The following is a 17,984-nucleotide window of genomic DNA, read 5'->3' as shown; positions in this document are numbered from 1 at the left end:
AAGATCATACTCGAAGTACAGATGGTAATATTGAGGCATGGATTGTTGATGGTACTGGTGCTGTTATTGATGGTACTGTTGGTGCCGGTGATGTCGATGAAGCTGGTAGATTTTGCACCATATTCTCTAAATTGATTACTCGAGCGCGAAGTTCGCTAACTTCTTCTATTATCCTGGGATGATTGTCGGTCGGAACGATCGGATGAATAAGGTTTAGAATTTTAGATAGAATATAGACGTGGCGAGATATTCAGAAAATGAGTGTGAGAATAGTGTTTCAAATGGTTTCGCCGGTAAGTGCTTCATGTTCTTGGCCAAGAGTACAGGTTGGTGGGTGGAAAGGATCACCTTCTTCTCGTCTCCATCGATTAAGTCGACTACGAACCCATAAAATGAATTGGGGATGGCTGATTGATTGATTCATTCTGGTGACACCGCTTTCGGAGCTTAGGTGAATATCCATGTCAGAATAGCTGTCGGAATAACTATCGGAATAGCTATTGAAATCTGAGGAACTCGAACTGGTTGAGGGATTCATCTCGTACGATCAGATGAAGGATTTTCAATAAGAAATAGATTATAGGATGTAGATTAGTACCCTGTAATACATAATTTACATATGCATATATAATACTAAAATCCCATAAGTTACGGAGGAATCTACGGAAACTGTCAGGCAAAGTCTACAGTAGCAGATATGCTAAGATATGAATTAGCAGATACGTTAAGATATGAATTTTGTCTATACACTATTCATGCAATTCAGGCAGTAAGATATGTCTAGATTAAGAATGATAAGCAAGTGATTTCCTAAGAATGATAAGCAGGAAATTTTCGACACGAAATGATAAGCAAAACTTTTGACATGCAGACACGGTCGAAGTCCAGACTCACTAATGCATCTAAACATCTATCAGTTAGACACTCTAATGCAAGACCTAGTTCGCTAAGACCATCGCTCTGATACCAACTGTAAAGACCCGTCCTAATCCATCCGGACGCAGTCCATATCGATTATAAATGATTCATAACAGTTGATTACATCCCGAGGTACTTGACCTCTATATGATACATTTTACAAACATTGCATTTGTTTTTGAATAGACAATATTTCATTACATCGAAAGTTGACGGCATGCATACCATTTCATATTATATCTAACTATAATTGACTTAATAATAATCTTGATGAACTCGACGACTCGAATGCAACGTCTTTTGAAATATGTCATGTATGACTCCAAGTAATGTCTCTAAAATGAGCAAATGCACAGCGAAAGATTTCTTTCGTACCTAAGAATAAACATGCTTTAAAGTGTCGACCAAAAGGTTGGTGAGTTCATTAGTTTATCATAAATAATCATTTCATAATTTTAATAGACCACAAGATTTTCATTTCTCATAAACATACGTCCCATGCATAGAGATAAAAAATCATTCATATGGATTGAACACATGGTAACTGATGTTAACTTAATGCATACAATATCCCCAAAATAGAACCTCTCGTCAGTATAATAATCTCGAAGTACTAAAGCATTCGTACCCCGAATGGGACTTGTCAAGGTCCATAGATCTATCTTTAGGATTCGCGTCAATCAGGGGCCATTTCCCTAAATTCTTAGGTTACCAGACTTGAAGGGCGATATTCGGTTAATAATCTAACCATAGAATGTAAATTTAAGTACTTGTGTCTATTTCGTAAAACATTTATAAAAGCAGCGCATGTATTTTCAGTCCCAAAAATATATATTGCAAAAGCATTTAAAAAGGGAGCAAATGAAACTCACCATAATGTATTTTGTAGTAAAAATACATATGACTATATTGAAAAATGCAGGATTGGCCTCGGATTCACGAACCTATATCATTTGTATATTTATTAATATACGTAGTTGTAATCGAACAAATATATATATATATATATATATATATATATATATATATATATATATATATATATATATAATTTATTAGTTATATCCTTTTTATATTAATAATATATATGTGTTGCATTTATTCATTTTGTATATATAAAGATATTAATTTTTGTTATGTTATATGTATTAAATATATCATTATATATATATATATATATATATATATATATATATATATATATATATATATATATATATATATATATATATATCTATTGTTTGTTTGTTAAAAATAGTAATAATAGTAATACTTTCATATTCTTAGAAATGACAATTAATAACAATGTTAATACATAATATTACTAGTAAAGGTAATAATGTTAATAATAACCTTATTAATGATAATAATAGTGATATTAACAATAGTACTTGTGAAAGTATTAATATTACTATTAATGGTAGTTATAATACTGAATTTAGTAATTACATAATAATAATACACGTGATAATACAAATAATAGTACTTATTTTAATGTTAACAGTTCTATTATTTACAGAAAGATACCAATACCAATATTTACGAAGATGATAATAATTTGTATTATTTTTATAATGATAATAATAATAAATATAATGCTTATAATTATGATAATAATAATAATAACAATTTTGATACTTTTAATATTAATTATGATACTGATAATAACAATAATGACAATAATTCATAATAATAACAATAAATAATAGTGATCATAATAATAAATGGTAAATAATTATAATTCTAATAACAACAACAACAACAACAATAATAATAATAATAATAATAATAATAATAATAATAATAATAATAATAATAATAATAATAATAATTAAAAAGGTGAGACTACCTCAAGAAATAAGTTGTCTAAAAAAAACGTCCCTGCCACGGATCGAACCCGCGACCTCCCGCTCACCCGTCACACACTCAAACCATCAGGCTAATGCCCATTTTTCTGTTTTAATACACTCTACCTAAATATATAACCCATATGATTTCAGTGTCTTCTTCTTCCTCTTCCATTTTCAATTTCAATTCAGCAGTCAACCATTAAGGTTACCAGATTAGTTTAGGCTTTAAAATAAATACCGAAATATTTAGAAAGTGAACAATTTACTTAGCAACGTTTTAAAAAAAATTATAGTAAAACAGCTTCAGCTGCTGTTCGAGAAAACAGAAAAAAAGGATTTCAAACTTTGATTTCTAAATCATTTTAGGTAAAATTTATAACAGGAAAAATATTGCATTTCATTCCTATAAACATCTGGAATCATCAATTAAGCTCAATTCATCACAGAAGTTTCAAATTCCAACTAAGAACAAAGTTTGACTTTTTGATTCAAAAACTTGACTTCGAAAATTCGTCTTCATTTCAAAGAATTGGAAGATGATATTTTACAGAAAGTTTCAATGAAGGAATCCTAACAACATTGCACTTTTATATTTTTAAAACAGTTTCAAATTCGAAATTTGATCAAAAAGTTGAAGGTACAGAGGGTGTCGAGCTTTTTAAAAAATAATACCCTCATAGTTGTAATAAATTGCAGGTAATTGTAATTTGTTATTGAAGGTGAGAAGTCGAGTGGTATTTTGATAACAGCTTGTGACAACTCGTTTGGTTTATAGCAGAATGTGAATTGCCAATTAATTATTTGAGCAGACAAGTAAATAAAGTTTGAGATTTACTCAAAACAGATTTTGTTTTGTTCTCATTAACGGATTCGAATTTAACAGATAAAATCAAAAGTTCAGATAACGACTTGTATGCAGCTGGTTAGGTAATCACCTATTTTAATTTTTATAATTAATATAAATAATAAATATGTTGATATTAATAATTGATAATACTACTAATAATAATTATATAAATAAAAATAATGATATTAACTATAAAAATAATAACAATGATATTATTTATAATAATAATTGTATTAGTTGTAGTAATAATGATAGTTATAGTAATAATAACTAAAAATAATAATAATCACAATAATAACTAAAATTAAAGTTTTAATTCTATAATGTTATTAGTAATGTTAATAATAATATTAGTTACAATAATAGTAATATAACAACTTAAATGTATCCAATTTCATATATAACAGTATTAATATTAATATCTATTTTGTTAATAATGAAATTAATAAATTGTATAACAACTATATTTATACATTACAATATATATACAATTAATAATAATAATAACAATCTTATTAATGATATTAGTAATAATACCAATAAGGATAGTAATATTAATGCAACAATTATATTTAACCTTGTAGTTAAGTTTATTAGATTACTATTTATTATATTATATCCACATACATATATTACATTATAAATAATATTACCTATGTATGGAACTCATATATATTTACATATTTATTTATACACCAATGTTCGTGAATCGTTGGACATAGTCAATGGTCGATTGAATACATGCACACAATTCAAAAATTTTAAGACTCGATTTAACCGACTTTGCTTATCGTATCGAAATGCTATAAAGATTAAGTTTAAATTTGGTCGGAAATTCCAGGGTCATCACAACAAGTGCATACTTAAATTCTATACTGAGTTTGAACCGAAAATCCCTTAGCTTTGGTAACTAGTAACTGCCAGTTATAAGAACTGGTGGGCGTGAATAGTTGTATATGGATCCATAGGGCTTGACATCCCCGTCCGTTCCAGGTATAGAGACCCTAGCCTGAACTATAAAACGGACGTATGCTATTTGAGTTTAGTACACGTTGGTTTGCGTGTATTGTACATGTTGGTTGCATGTATGTTAAAACAGGGGTATTTATTATATATACGTTAAGTTTGGTTACCAAGGTGCTCAATTTTGTAGAATATTTTGATAAACGTTTCTGGATGAAACAACTGAAATCTTGTGATCCATCTTTATATACAGATTATGCGCAACATTTAAAACTATGAACTCACCAACCTTTGTGTTGACACTTTTAAGCATGTTTATTCTCAGGTTCCTAGAAGTCTTCCGCTATTTGCTTATACGTTATACAAGCTATGTGCATGGAGTCATACATGCTTTATTCGAGAAAACTTTGCATTCACAAAATCATCACCATGTATCTTATTTTGACTGCATTGTCAACGAATGTATTATTGTAAACTATTATTTACGATGATTGTCTATATGTAGAAATCATCAGATGTCGAAAACCTTGGAATTAGATATTCATTTATGGTGTACCTTTTTCAAAAGAATGCAATGTTTACAAAATGTATCATGTAGAGGTCAAAACCTCACTATGAAATCATTGAATAACGCACCGCGTCAATAGCAATTTTGGCGGGTCGTTACACACATGATCGAAAGCACTATCAGCAAAGTGGGTGTTATCTCCGAGTTAAAATTTTGGCATGGGAGGAGGTACGCTTTTGTTAACTTCGTTAACAGGTCTGCCACCGTTAGTGCTGTTTCTACCCTGAACGGATCTGCTATTTTCGGTCGTCCAATGTTTGTGGGGTGGTCGTCTCGTCATGCTTCCTTTCCTACTACCGCTTTGCCTAGAATCTCAACATCTTATAAACTTCGGTGTAAGTTAACTCAAAACACTGATTTTGATCCTCTTCTTGAGCTTAGTGTCTTGTTGGTGGATGACTCACCTTTATTGGAGGGTAAAGTCTCTGAATTTTTGGTTAAGAATTCGGTGTTGGTTTCCAAATTACATATGTATTGGGTCTTCGGTTGTGTTGTTGTATGTGAGGATAGGGCTAAATTTTCCAAGTTGTTAGAGGTCGATGCTGAGGGGTTCGTGTTCGTTTCGAAATTTTCTTCTGTTGTCGAGAATTTCTTTCGCTTTGTTTGGGTTGAAATGAGAGGTGTTCCAGCTCCTTTTGCTTCGGACATGAATGCCAAGAAGATAGCAGGCCTTATCGGAGCTATCATCTGAGTACCGATCTTGTCTTCTTGCCTTGGTAATCTTGGATCTTTATTTGCTTTCGTTAAGGTTTTGTATGTTAAGCATTTACACGAATTAGTGAAGGTGGATTTGGATGATTCAGTGGCTTTACAATCACATGTTTGGGTTAATGAAATCGGTACTTTGGACGAGTTAGAGAGGAAGGTTTTTTTGCAGTTTTCTAATGATGTTGATAGCAAGATTAATCGATCAACGGTGTTGGGTAAAAGTGTATTGGCTGCTGAGGGTGTTGGTTCAGATTCTGTCCCTCCCTTGGTTTCTAGTTTTGTTTCTCCTGTTGTGGTGGATCGTGTACCCTCACATTGTGTCGGTGGAGGGTTTGGGTCCAATATTGTAAACATCTCAATGTCGAATAGTGTGCCTAAGATATCCGATTTTTCTGTTTGTAAAGATATGAACGGGAATTTTTTGGTGAACGAGGGTGCGAGGGTAGTGGATGAGGTTATGTTGGCGTCGGGGTGTTTCGATGGTAATGAGGAGGTAGATGGACAGAATAAGGGTAATGATTTGGTTATTGGAAAAGAGAAGACAAGGGAGGACGTGAGTTTGAGAGGTGATTTTGTTAAGGGGTCAGGGGTAGTTGATAGCAATTTGACTTGTGATAGTATCGAGGCTAAGAGTAGTTCGTTTAAGATTGAGTTGGTCGACTTAAAGCATGATGGATTAAATGCGGGTCCTTTATCAAAGAAAAGAAGACGTGCGGATGTTTTGAAATCGATTGCGGGTGACGAAATTAATTGTGAACTTCTAGATAACTTGGCTAAAGTCGCTATGGGGAATAGTGAGGGTCGAAAATTTTGTATTTGTGCAAACAAACTATGCAAAGGTCATTGTAGGGGTTGGCAGGTACACTCTTCCAAGTTTCGGGTTAACGGGGTTAAGAAGCTTGACTCGAAGGGTAATGTTGGAAGCTTCGACGAGCCCAACACACCCACTATAGAGGACCTAGATTATACTACACTCACTATACCAACACTTTGACGTTGGTTAGCCTTTAATTTTATGAATCCTTAGTGCACAATAATGCTTAGGCGACAGTGTCGACCATATATCATTCAGGCAGTATAACCGACCATATATCACTTAGGCGGCAGAGCCAACCATATAACAAGAATAACACAAGTGCACTAAGAACTTAAACACAAACTAAGGCTTAACCGGGAAACTTAACAAAGAATACTTTTATTAATACAAAATACAATTACAATATTACTTACTTACAACACTATCTTTCTCTTCTATACTTATAAGCTTTCTTTCATTCACTCACTCACTCTTTTCTTACTTCTTCACTCCTTACAACACACACAACACACAAATGAAATCCTCACCCTTATTTATACTACTCCATGGAAGTTTCTAGAGACTAGATATTTCCATGGATATATAAATATCTAGATATTTCTACAACCTACAAATATCTAGATTTTTATTTTACAATTTAATTCTAGATTTTTCTTTAATACTCTAATATCTAGAATTTTCTTTTATACATTTACTAAATCCATATTATTAAATTTGCATTGTATTTTAACACTCCCCCTTAATGCAAATTTTCTTCCAACGATGTCTTGCAGACCATTCCAAGTGCTTCTCTGAATTTTGTAAACTTCGGTTTATTTAGGCTCTTGGTGAATATATCTGCAGCCTGTTCATCTGTCTTTGTTGGCATCATCTTAATTTTCCCTTCAAGGACCTTCTCGCGAACATAATGATAGTGCACTTCTATATGTTTTGTTCTTGCATGAAAGACTGGATTCTCTGCTAATCGAATAGCTGATAGATTATCGCAGAAAAGTTTTACTTGATAATCTTTTGATTGATGAAGATCTTCCATTAGTTGCTTTAACCAAGTAATTTCTTGTGTTGCTGATGATGCCGATTGATATTCTGCTTCAGTGCTTGATAAGGATACTGTTGGTTGTCTCTTGCTACACCATGATATTACTCCCGAGCCAAGACTAAACATATATCCAGTTGTTGACCGTCGTGTATCATAGTCTCCATCATAATCGAAATCACAATATCTAGTCACATGACATTCTTTTGTTTTTTTGTATAAAATACCAAAGTTAATAATGCCTTTAACATACCTTAAGATGCGTCGTACAACATCAAGGTGAGGCTTCTTCGGATTGCTCATGTATCGACTAACCACTCCAACTACATAAGATATGTCTGGTCGGCTTAGTGTGAGATAAATAAGACTTCCGACCAACTTTCGATACATGGTAATATCTTGAAGACTTTTTCCTTCATCTGCTCGTAGTTTTGTATTCGAGTCCATTGGGGTTGAGATAGGTTTGCAATTAAGCATTCCGTACTTTTGTAAAAGATCTCGTGTATATTTCTGTTGTCCCAGAAATAATCCTTCTCTTTTCTGCTCTATTTCGAGTCCAAGAAAATGTTTGAGTTCTCCAAGCTCCTTCATATGAAATCTGATAGAAAGATTCTCCCTTGTTCTTTGGATCTCCTCATAATGATCTCCTATAATGATTAAGTCATCCACATATACTAGCACTATGGCTAGTTTTCCTTGATCATGTTTCACAAATAAACTGGAGTCTGAAGGAGCAACTGTAAATCCACTTTGTACCAAGAACTCGCCAATATTTCCGTACCAAGCTCTTGGAGCCTGCTTCAAGCCATATAGTACCTTCTTTAATTTGCATACATACTCAGGATGGATCTTATTTTCAAAGCCTCTTGGTTGCTCTATATAAATGTTTTTGTCAAGTTCTCCATGTAAGAAGGCGTTCTTGACATCCATCTGTCGCAACTTCCAAGATCTGCTAGCAGCTAAAGCTAGTAGAACTCTAATTGTTGTGATCTTTGCTACCAGGCTAAATGTTTCTTCATAATCCATCCCATATTGTTGAGAAAAATCTCGGGCAACAAGTCGAGCTTTATACCTTTCTATGGAGCCATCTGATCGAGTCTTCACCTTGTAAACCCACTTACAAGATATTGGTTTTACATCTTTTGGCTTTGGAACTAAATCCCATGTCCGATTTTCTTTTAGTGCATTAATTTCTTCTTCCATCGCTTTCTGCCACTCTCTACTTTGTGCTGCTTCTTCATACGTGGAAGGCTCTATAGGTATTGATTCATCCACATGAGCTGCATTGACATACCTTGGATTAGGTTGTCTTAGTCTTGTTGATCTTCATAATTCTTTTACATGCTCCTCGACTTCCATTTGGCTCGGACGAACCTCCTTGGATATAGATTGATGTACACCCATTTTTCATGGACTCTTTTCCATAGAGTACGACTCATCTCCTTCACTAATTGGATCCAATATGTGCTCTTCACGTTTTTCTTTTTCTACTGGAACTTCTTCTAATCCTTGAAATTCTGAAAGCTCTATCTTTTGAGGTGACCACCATGAAGAAGCTTCATCAAATACCACATTTCTTGAAGTATTACACTTTCCGGTATTTGAATCACAACATCTCCATCCTTTTCTTGAATCATCATAACCGACAAAAATGCACCGAATTGCCTTCTTATCAAATTTACTTCGTAGATGATCTGACACGAAGAGATAACATACACATCCAAAAACCTTGAAATGGCTAATGGTTGGATTGATCTTCCATAATATTTCATATGGTGAAATATGCCCAACTTTGCTTGTGGGCGCCTATTAATCACGTACGATGCTGTCCTCATACATTCGGCCCAAAATCTTTCTGGTACATTCTTGCCATGAAGCATACTTCGACAAGTTTCAGCAAGGTGACGATTCTTGCGTTCTGCCACTCCATTCTGTTGTGGAGTATTTGGTCAAGTTAATTGTCTTCTAATCTTGTGCTTCTCAAGATAGATATTGAACTCAGTCGATAAATATTCTCCTCTATTATCTGTGCGTAAGCACCTAATCTTATTATTGAGCTCACTTTCTATCTTCTTCTTGAACTCTTTAAACTTCTGAAAAGTCTCCGACTTTTCCTTCATGAAGTAAACCCACACATACCTTGAGAAGTCATCAATGAATGTCACCATATACTTCATTCCTCCAAGTGATGTTTGTTTCACTTGGCCAAAGACGTCTGAGTGTATGAGCTCTAGTGGTGTCTTGGACTGATGTTGTAACTCCTTGAATGGCAATTGGTGAGCTTTTCCAAATTGACATCCAGCACATATTGTATCTGTTCGGATATCAATTTGAGGAAGCTCATTTACTATGCGTTTCACTATCATCTCCTTTAACTTATTATAGACCACATGCCCAAGACGTTCATGCCACAGATCAGCCATCTCATTCTTTCGAGTCTTATCCACATAAGCTGTTTCAGCAGATAATACATAGACAGATTCTATTCTTCTTTCATGCATAACTGGATTGCCAACCACCTTTATTCTCTTGAATACAGACACATCTTCTAGTCCAAAGAGCACATAGTTCCCTTCTGCTATTAATTGTGGTACTGACAGTAAATTTTTCTTTAGGCCAGGGACAAGATACACCTTCTCGAGTTGGAGCTTTTGAGAGCCGCCTCCATTTGGAATTATTGTCTTTTCAATGTGAGAAATAGATAACCTTGAATTGTCAGCTGTCAACACGACTCTCTTTCCTTTGTAATCATCCATTTCTTGTAGCTTCGTCTCATCATTGGTCATATGATTTGAGCACTCAAAATCAATGATCCAATCATTTTTTTAGTTTATTTTTGACTTTAAGGTTGCTGCAAGATCTTGATCATCCATGTCAGCTTCAATGGAGAGTCTTGCTTCTGCATCCCAAGTTTCCTCATTAATGGATGCTTCGAATGTGACCTCTTTCTTCTCACCTCTTGCGGCGGCCACATTTTCTTTGAAAGTTCGCCTTCTGGGGAATCTACAATCTCGAGCAAAATGACCCTTCTTGCCACAATTGAAGCATTCACCATTCTTTCTCTTATCATTTTCCCCGTATTGTTGGCGATGATCTCTTCTTCTTTGTTGAGCTCCCCCTAAAGCGTTTCCTTTTGATTTTGGGTGACCCTTCCACCCATATGTCTTACTTTCTTTCATCGCCTCTTGTCTTCGAGATGTTTCTTTCTTCTTATTGGTGAAGAGTTCATCTTCTCCGTCTTTTATGGTTACTTCATTCATCTACTTGGCTAATGCCTCTTGATTAGCCAATAAATTCTCCAGCTCTATTAATGATGGTTGAGTAGGCCATCCTCTCGCAGCGGCTATAAATCCATTATACTCGGATCTTAAGCCATGGATGATAATTCTCTTCATCCTTGCATCACTCACTTTCTCTTCAGGAGCAAGTTGATATATCTCACGACAAATAGATTTCACCTAGTTGAAATACTGAGAAATGGATAGACTTCCTTGTGAGATACCTGCGAGCTCATTTTCCAAGAGCTGGAGGCGTGCTTCATTCTTCTTTGAAAACAATTTTTCATAAGTTTCCCAAGCTGCCTTTGGTGTTTTCTCGTCACGGATGTGCTCGAATAGGTCCTCCTCGATTGTAGTCTTCAATATAAAGAAAGCCTTCCCGGCCTTGATGTTCCATTTTATCAAGGCTTCTACATTTTCTTTCGGTGGAGGCGTTGTGTCACTGCCAGCAACTATTTCCCATAAATCATGTCCTTGTAGGTAGGATTCTATGCAAGTCCGCCAATAACCATAGTTGTGGTTATTGAGACTCTTGATTCCACTGCTCGTACTTGCAAGATCTGCCATCATGACGTCCAACGTCCAATAAGCTTGGTCCCAGACCAATGAGCTTTCACAGTTCCTAACTGTGCTCTGACAGAATCTCCCTTAGGGCCTTGGTGTTAACAAGACGATGTAAACGTCCAACATTTACCGATGAGTACCTCCACTAGCAATGGCCCCGAACGACCTGCTCTGATACCAATTGTTGGAAGCTTCGACGAGCCCAACACACCCACTATATATGACCTAGATTATACTACACTTACTATACCAACACTTTGATGTTGGTTAGCCTTTAATTTTATGAATCCTTAGTGTACAATAATGCTTAGGCGACAGTGTCGACCATATATCATTCAGGCGGTATAACTGTCCATATATCACTTGGGCGGCAGAGCCAACCATATAACAAGAATAACACAAGTTCACTAAGAACTTAAACACACACTAAGGCTTAACCAGGAAACTTAACAAAGAATACTTTTATTAATACAAAATACAATTACAATATTACTTACTTACAACACTATCTTTCTCTTCTATACTTATAAGCTTTCTTTCACTCACTCACTCTTTCTTACTTCTTCACTCCTTACAACACACACAACACACAAATGAAATCCTCACCCCTATTTATACTACTCCATGGAACTTTCTAGAGACTAGATATTTCCATGAACATATAAATATCTAGATATTTCTACAACCTACAAATATCTAGATTTTTCTTTTACAATTTAATTATAGATTTTTCTTTTATACTCTAATATCTAGAATTTTCTTTTATACATTTACTAAATCCATATTATTAAATTTGCATTGTATTTTAACAGGTAATTTGAAGATGAAAGGTAAAGCTAAGGATAAGAGTGTAAAGGGTGGAGGTTTTTGTTTGCTTGATTCTAGCGACGAAGATGATACTAAAGGTGATCATACTTTTGTGAGTGTAAAGGGGAAGCGCATTGGAGCGGGAGCAGGAGAAAAACTTGAGGGTGTTGGTTTCTTTGACGAATTTAGGAATGAAGGTTTCAATTCGGACGGGATTGGAATCGAGTCTACCTTCACGTTCAAGGTAAATGCGGTAGATGGCACCAACACTTCTAACGTTGGCTCTTGATTAGGATATTGCTTGTTCTCTGTTTGCTTTATTTCTAGTTTCGTTTTTTTTATTTGTGTTTTTCTTTGTATTGGTTAGGCCAAGACAAGTCTCTGTTTTAGTTATAGTTGTATCGGTTAGGTTTGTTTTTTGCCTTCTCTATGTTGTGGCATTTCTTTTGTAACTCGGTTTTCTTGTCTCCTTTTTGGAGATTAAGATGTTTATAAAGTTATCGTTATTTTGCCCAAAAAAAAAAGAGAAAGAGACAAATTACCCAAAAGGGTTTGACCCTGCTAACCCAGGTCTAGAAGGCCAAAGATGAAAGATAAGCGGGCGGCTCAAATTAGAGATTCTCAAGGTGCAGTGGCTAAAGATGCTGCAAATAGTAGGAACGTGAAATCGAGCCAACCGTCAAATGTTGTACAACAAAAACCTTTGTGAAAGTCCTCCAAGAAGAAATCAAGCAAAATAGAGCATTTGTTATGCTTCAATATTCTTTTTTGGATATACATGGGTTTGCCAGGCTGCTAGCCGACTAACTTCAGGGCGACTACCGCTTTGAAAGGATAGACCCAAACTACTTCACCTCTCCCGTGGTTTGTTGTGCTTCAAATTACTTTTTTTTATTATTTTTTTTTCCAAAATTTGAAGTATTATGACTAATATAAAGTGTTTGAATTTTCCATGTTTGCTTAAATTTTTCCATGTTTGCCCTTGGCCATAACTCATTGGCCGGGCGGGAAATAATTACGTTGTTCAATGACTTTTGCATGATTACTGATTCATTGTGATATCTTTTGCGCTTTTGAGAACATAGAAGTGATCATGCTATCTTATGATCTTATCAATCAATAGAATTAAAGGCATAGTAGAATATCAGTCTTAGAACTTAAATAAAGTTGTATCTTAGTTGTTTGTGTTGTTTTTTTAGAGACTTGGGACCAAATTGCAGGGGTTAGGGGTCATGTACTCTTGTTAATATTCTCTATCGTTACAATTTTATTACATACTAGTAAAGGGTCACTCTTTATCCAAAACCAGACCCAAAAATCATTCCGACCGAAGCACCTCATACATGGCAAGCACACCGGCCAGCACCAGGGATAGATCTGATGATGTTAACACATCCACCCTTGAACAATGACTTACCCCTTCTTTCTTCACAATCTGTTTAAATGCATCTAAAGAGTTGTTGTACTTGATCGCTTCACCTGATGTCATCATCATTCTTCTTCGCACCGTGTCAATCGGGTACGAGGCTAGCCCAGCACCGCTCGTAATAGGCCAAGCCAAACCAAAACTAGCCCACCACCGATCGTAATCAGGTACGTCTTCTTGTACACATCAACTAGACCTTTAAACTGCCTCTTGTTTGCCACCTTGGCATCATTAGCCAGACGTGTTGTAGCATAATCTAATGAGTATAAAAAGAGTAGAGATGATGTACTAGCAAAACCACCAGAGACAATGTTACCACCAAACACTTTCCAGTATGGATTACGACCTTCTTTAAAACCAAACAAACTCTTAAAATAATTCTTGAATGCAAAGTTAAGTGCCTGGAAAAAGTTCAATATAAAGATATATAGATGCATAATATGATGCTGCTTCATCGTAATGTGTTGTATAAAGAGGAGTAACAATTAACAAACCTGAGTAGGAATGTAACGAATGGAATTAGCTATGTATCCTCTCCACAAAGACAAAAATACTTCCTCTCTAATTGTTCTCATGAAACAGTCTCCGTAAGGCTGGTATGGTTCTCGAAGACGGCCACTCTTGAGCATCTCACCTTGGTTTTGGACCAAAAGTTTAACACGTTCAACTGGAGCAAAATGAGGAGCACAAGTTTTTGAGGAATTGAAGCAGCTGAAAAACCACCCATAAGAAAATCGGTGACAAACCTAGATAGATGCGTAACAACTAAATGATGATCCTGATCAGCCATTGTGTTCCCAATGATCTTCATAGAAGAAGAAAAAGTTACAGGGGTTGCAAGGAAATGAGACGTCAGTTTGAGTAATTCATTGCATGATTGCAAAGTTTGCAACCAACACTACTAGAAAATGGGTCTTTAGGGATGACTTATGGAGACGATGTGTCGTCCCCAATAAGTCATCTCAAATACTTCGTCCCGGAAAGTTACTCGGGACGATGTCCTTTTTTTGAGACGGCGATGGATCCCACTTTGACTTTTATGTCTGACATCTTGAGACCCTTTTCGGAACGACCTTTTAGGGAAGACATATCATCCCTAAAGAATAATATTAAAAATATAATTTATTTTAATTACTATTAATCAATAAATGAATTATTAATTTCTATGGGGACGACTTTTGGGAACGATTTTCAGGGACGGCATGTAGTAGCATGTTGATATGGATATGCAGAACTAGAGTGGAAGAATTGTTGAAGGGTTTATTTATTTGGACTGGCCTGTTTGCTCATTGGACAATGTACACATTGGAACAAATGAAAGCAGGAAACAAATGCCAGCAAAACATCTTTTTCCATCAACTCTTCCTCTCTCTAGTATACAAAACTTCATCTTTTCTTCCTTTTTCTATCCTCATCTCCAAAAAAAAAAATTCACCCCATCTCTTTTTTCAAAAATTTTCTACAAGATTCAAATACATCACCCCTCTCAAAATACTCAGCTTATCATCCCGAGTACATCATTAGCATCCACGCGCCGCCAATGGGTTTACCCACCACTTCTCATTTTCCGGCGGGTTTGTTGCTTTTCCAGTTTGTTTCCGGTGAGTTAGGGGTACGACCACCGTAGCAACTTGGGTACTTGTAAATTAATCAAAAATGATTGTTTGCAATGGTAAAAACAAGAATGGTTTGGATCCCACATAATACAACCACCACTAAAAAATGTACAAGATTTTCAGTGCGAGTTACTTGCAAGAAAAATGGCTTATGTATGTATAAATATTTGGAGAGAGAGTGATAAAAAGGACTGCAAGAATGAAAAAGTGATCAGAAAAATTGTTCTTTAAAAATTTTAAACTATTACCTTATTAATTTTTTTTTCTGTTTTTACTACTTTAGGCCCTTTATTAGACCGAGGAGTCCAAATAGTAGGACTCTTGTTGAAATAGAGAGAGAATGAGGGTTTTCACTAGTTGAAGAGGTGTGTCATGTGTGTTGTATGTTATGAATTAGCCTTGTACTTATGTAGTAGCATTTACGGAATAAATGGTGCAATGTGATTGGTTGATGAAGATTATATATTAAGTTAATTCTTGTTAGACGGAGTAATTCAAATTTAAAAAAATAAAATGATTGTGCGCTTTAATTACACATGAGAAGATTCAAATTTAGAGCTATTTAGGTAAAGTTCTTGTTGATGCATATTTTGTGTGGTCGTCGCTGAACAAATAACGTTTATTATTACATTGTACACCTAGTTTTATTACACGCGTGATACTGATCAGTTACAGGAGCATATGTGACTGTTATAACAACCCTCACTTTTTCCTTCTAAATTTACCAAATTGCCCTTAGGGTTTCAATGTCATACTCTGTGTATTAGCATTAGGGTTGTTATTCGGATATAATAAGTGCTTGAGTAATTAAACACACTGTAAATTAATGCTTGTAATCAATAACCTGAAACCACAACCTCAGATAATTTTTTTTTCTAGAAAAAAATAAAAATAAATAAATACTTAAACTTCAAAATTAATTATGATATTTTTACAGAAGGTTTATAAAACCATTATGAAGATTAATTTCATGATTTTATAAAATCTGGAAATTTGTTTTTATAAAACATATATTTGTACCGATAATTATAGTGTATTTGTGATTTATTTGATTTTAATTGTTATAAAATTGTATAATCTGTAATAATAATTTATTAAGTATTTATAACAGTAATATAACTTATAAAAATTATTATATTAAGTTTTGGATATTATTTATAATTAAAAATGAATTTAATGAGTACTAATAATGGAAACTATATAAAAATTTGTAGTAAATAGAAAAAGAGTAAATATAATAACTATAATTTTTTTTCTAAGTTTATAAGTATGTAATAAAGTTGTAAAAAATATAAAATCATATTTATAAGTAAATTTAGTATTTTAGTTGATTTTTGTAAAGTATTTATATAAACCGAGAGAAAATAAGAGAATAAATATAAAATAAATAATAAACGAATTAAAATAATTTTTATAAAATTTTTATATAATCATTAGGTTACATAGATACTGTAAAAATTATTAAAACTTATTTATTAAGTATTTATCTATTTTATTTAATTAATATCTATTATAATAGAAAAAGTACAAGAAAATATAAAATAAATAATAATTTATATATAATTTTCGAAATTATCTTTTTACAACTTCTTTACAGTATATAGAACTTATAAAAAATATAAAATTATATATATAAGTCAAATATGTATTTATTACTTAATTAACTTGATTTAATATAAACCGTAATATACATATATAGAATATGAAACTAATACAAAAATTTATAAACTTATTTTTAGTAAGTAACCTACTGATTTCTATGCTAAATTAAGTTTTAAGTATTATGAATATTTCATATGGTGAATTAAATATTAATTTACATATATTGTTATTAGATAATACGAAATTATATAATATGTACTAAGTTTATAATATGACTTATTATATATTTAGGTTATAATAATAATAAGAAGTTAATGGTAATAATAATATTAATACGTGCTTAATAAGTACCTATAGTAATATTCCTATTATAAGTAATAAAAATATACAATATAACTTATAAAATAGTAATAACTAATAATAATATATAAGATAATAATAACGTAGGTATAACTTAAACGTAAAGGTTATAATTAAAGATAGCATACAAAGTCTACAAAAATCACCGCTACTTGTGGCCTAGGGTGATCCTTGTTGCCTTATGGGAACCGCTTGTGGATTTCGAATGCCATGACTTAGATTCTGGTCAAGAATCCTGGGCGCCCGGTAATAATAGATCATTCGAGTGACTTGCATGTTAGCAATGAAGTTTGGGCGAGATTGTACAACATCTTTGTTAAGAATTATAGCCCGAACTTCTTAAACTAGAAGCTTACTATAAGTGGAAGCTTTTCATAAATAGTAGGTTTTCAAAAATAGAAACTTTTGAGAAATAGGACTTTTTCTCAAAAACGGTCACTGTTAATATAGTTGCTATATTAATAAACAAACTTTATGTCTGTTAGACATTAACTAATCAAAGATTATATCTCTAGGTTGAGATCTCCGATTACATACTCCGTTCATACTACCTGCTTGGAATTTCTTACTTGCTACTAAGGTAAACTTCATAGCCCCTCTTTCTACTATTTATTAACTGTTTTA

The 17,984-nt window shown here is 33.6% G+C and overlaps 1 pseudogene; it reads right to left on the bottom strand.

Annotated features, from left to right (window-relative positions):
* Positions 1-13,693: 13,693 nt before the first annotated feature.
* On the bottom strand, positions 13,694-14,572 carry LOC139900000 (ADP,ATP carrier protein, mitochondrial-like; annotated as a pseudogene).
* Between the last annotated feature and the right edge of the window lie 3,412 nt (positions 14,573-17,984).

This window comes from Rutidosis leptorrhynchoides, chromosome 3 (genome assembly GCF_046630445.1).
Source record: "Rutidosis leptorrhynchoides isolate AG116_Rl617_1_P2 chromosome 3, CSIRO_AGI_Rlap_v1, whole genome shotgun sequence".
Classification (NCBI taxonomy): Eukaryota; Viridiplantae; Streptophyta; class Magnoliopsida; order Asterales; family Asteraceae; genus Rutidosis; species Rutidosis leptorrhynchoides.
This window is presented reverse-complemented; position numbering and strand designations above follow the sequence as displayed.